Raw genomic sequence first — 3,475 nt, 5'->3', positions numbered from 1 at the left:
ATTGTTCCATTGTGAGTGAGGATGGGTGCTGGGAAGAAGTACTTTGTTAACGTTAACTGAAAAGTGAGTGCGTGTGCGTGCGTGCGTGCGTGCGTGCACACGTGCCGCTGGAGAACTCATCTAGTGGAGTAAATGAAATACACTTTCACGTTACTTGCATTTCAAAACAATAAATCTAAACTTTTCTATTACCGGCTTAAGTGCTAAATCTCTAAAAGCAGGACTTTGGAAATACGGTTTTCTGTCATTTAAGAGAAAAAAAATAGGTCAATGATCTGTAATGTGCTGTGGGCAGTCAAACATATGGTGAGAATTAAGATGTTCAGAGGGATAGAAAGGATGGTTTGTTTCTTTCTCTAGCTGAGAGGTTATGACCTGCTGTGCACCACGTGACCTGTCAAGACCTGCTGACCCTCCCAATTATCCTGTGAAAAATGCAACTCACTAAGTCTTTCTTACTTTTTCCTTCATCTGCAGCCCCTGTAACCTTCCTCGTCCTTACTAAAGGCATCACCACACATATCCAGTCAGCTCAGACATCCGAGGCTCGCCACCATTCGGCTTTCTCACAAAGCTACTCTCAATCTGCAACCCTCTCGGGGAGTCTCTGCGAGGAAGAAACAAAGTAATGTGTGGTAAAGTGCCCAGTCAGGAAAATGGTTTGCATCCACCCAACTTTTGCAGACTCTGCTCTCCAAAACCCCAGCAAGTGTCTCCTATGGAAAGAAAGCAGTTTGCCCTCTTACCAGGCTTTACTGCCTTCCACATGCTGCCCTCCTCCTGCTGCTTAAACTGTCTACCTGAAGGCACTGGTGGGGAGGACGTTGCCCAGTTCAGTAGGCAGAAAGAATGGAGCTGTCCATGTGGAACACATTCATTGAAAAAGAAAAAAAAAATCCCCTAATCTTTTTACTTCGTTAAATAGAAAAGGATGTGGAGGACTTCTCTTCTTACATGTCAGTATTGTTGTTAGCAACTGTGCTCATGGAGGAAAACTCAATGGAATGCTCTCACAGTGCTTTTGGCAAGGAAGTCATACAAAGGCAAAAGCACCATGTCTCAGTGGTGGTGAGAGAGGAAATAAAAGTCTACAGTCACCACCTTCTGATATCCGAGTAAGTTGACGGTCTCTATCCTACCCTGAAGCTGATTCCTGGCCTGTGTCTCCCGCCACTTTCTGTAGGTGGAAGTGTAAAGACTACAAATGCACTTTACGGTGTCTATAATCCTCAGCAAAACATAATTAAGAACATAAAAGGCCCACCTCTAAAAATGGTACTCTCCATTGAAAAAGAAGAGATTGTGAGGTTTGGATTAGGTGCTATTTCAGTTCATCTTGAAAACACGTGTTTGGTTTCACTCTCTACCACACACATGCTTCCGTTCTTCTAGAGCAAACACTCATGTGTTTATTCCTTAATGTCTTAAGAATATGTTTAGAAATAACCTACAGAGGGGCTGGAGAGATGGCTCAGTGGTTAAGAGCACCCACTGTTCTTGCAGAGAACCTGGGCTCAATTTCCAGCAACCACACGGGGTGACTTACAACTGTCACTCCAGTTCTAGGCAATACAACCTTCTCTTTTGATCTATGAGGGCAGGACATGCATGCATGTGGTGTGCTAACATGCAGACAAAAAATGATATGCACAAAATAAAAATAAATATTAAAAAATAACTTGTGAAAAAAAGAGGGAAAAAACAAAAAAAGTAATAACTTGTGGAAATAGGAGTATGTACATAAGACTCCCTTCATTACATAAATAGGAATATTAGTCGTGTTTTCTACATTACTTTCACTTGTTAAGCCTTGGAGATTGTTACACAGCAATAGATAGAGAGAAGCTAGTATTTTTGTCTACCTTTATTGCATGTAGATATACACATATAGTTTCATTTATAACAAAACCATAGTTTCTATGGTATAGATGTGAACCAATTCTTTAAGTTACAGAGATCATTTGTACTTTTCTTTAATTACAAGAAGTACTATGAGCTCTCCCTCATTGCCCTTTCACAGGGGAGTATGTAGAAGACACAGAAGTGAAGAACATACCACGGACTCCAGAAGGTTAAGAGCTACCGACTACCTCACAGCAATACTGTTTCTTCCATACAGGTGCATTGCCCTTGCTCTGTTATTCTGAGGCAAGCTTCTTCCACAACTATTTCATAATATACTCCCCCAAAGAAAAGATCTCCTTTTGAAAATGTCACCAGGGGGCTGGAGAGATAGCTGAGCAGTTAGGAGTTCATACTGATCTTCGAGAGGTGCCAAGTTCAGTTTTTAGCAGGCAAGTTCAGTGGCTCACAAGTGGCATTCTGTCCAGGTCCTTGGGGCCTGCTGACACCCTTTTTAGCCTTTCAAGGGCACCTATACACATGTAGCATTCACACACACACACACACACACACACACACACACACACACACACACCTGTAACACATACATACATAAAAATAAAAATAATAATTTAAACTTTTTTTTAAAAAATGATACCACGTACCATTACTATACTTTAAAAGTATTTTATAGTCTAGTCATATCTTTTCTTCTTCTTCTTCTTCTTCTTCTCCTTCTCCTTCTCCTTCTCCTTCTCCTTCTCCTTCTCCTTCTCCTTCTTCTTCTTCTTCTTCTTCTTCTTCTTCTTCTTCTTCTTCTTTTGTTTTCTTCGAGACAGGGTTTCTCTGTATAGCCTTGGCTGTCCTGGAACTCACTCCGTAGACCAGGCTGGCCTCGAACTCAGAAATCCACCTGCCTCTGCCTCCCAAGTGCTGGGATTAAAGGTGTGTGCCACTAGGCTCTAGTCAAGTCTTAATCCTAACACTGGAGAGGCACGGCCAGGTGTGTCTCTGTGAGTTTACAATCACCCAGGGCTACGCCAGAAGACCTTATCTCTAAACACCTACAGATTCCCAAACCAAAAGAATTTCTGACGTCAGTTATATCTTGTCAGCATTCATATGTGCTTTCTGGACTAAATCATATTTGTTATACTCATATGTATTAAATAACAAATTTGTGAAACATCAGCATTCAGGCAAAGTTAACACATTATTACATGTAGTTGACATGTGTTAATATGAACACCTTTGCCTCCTTGCAAATTGTATTTCTTTCTTTCTTTTTTTTTTTTTTAAAGCCTACAGCACCCGGTATTCCCAGGCGGTCTCCCATCCAAGTACTAACCAGGCCCGACCCTGCTTAGCTTCCGAGATCAGGCGCATTCAGGGTGGTATGGCCATAGACAGACGCACATTGTATTTCTTGTCCTCTAGTTTCACACATACCAAATTTTGCTGAGTGCATTGCATGGTATTTAGTATGCTCTCTGGGGCTTTGGTCAAGTCTCCTGGATATTCGCTGGGTTACATCTAGATGTTATTGCAGCTCCCTTTAGGAGCGGCTTGGCATCCTCATGTCCAGACTGATAGGACTGTACCTGGAGAAGAAATCCCTCAAAGTGTACGTTTC

General features: G+C 41.8%; 1 pseudogene; it reads right to left on the bottom strand.

The window, feature by feature from the left end:
• Positions 1 to 3,141: 3,141 nt before the first annotated feature.
• Positions 3,142 to 3,250, bottom strand: LOC116095573 (annotated as a pseudogene).
• Positions 3,251 to 3,475: the final 225 nt, after the last annotated feature.

This window comes from Mastomys coucha, chromosome X (assembly GCF_008632895.1).
Source record: "Mastomys coucha isolate ucsf_1 chromosome X, UCSF_Mcou_1, whole genome shotgun sequence".
Taxonomy (NCBI): Eukaryota; Metazoa; Chordata; class Mammalia; order Rodentia; family Muridae; genus Mastomys; species Mastomys coucha.
This window is presented reverse-complemented; position numbering and strand designations above follow the sequence as displayed.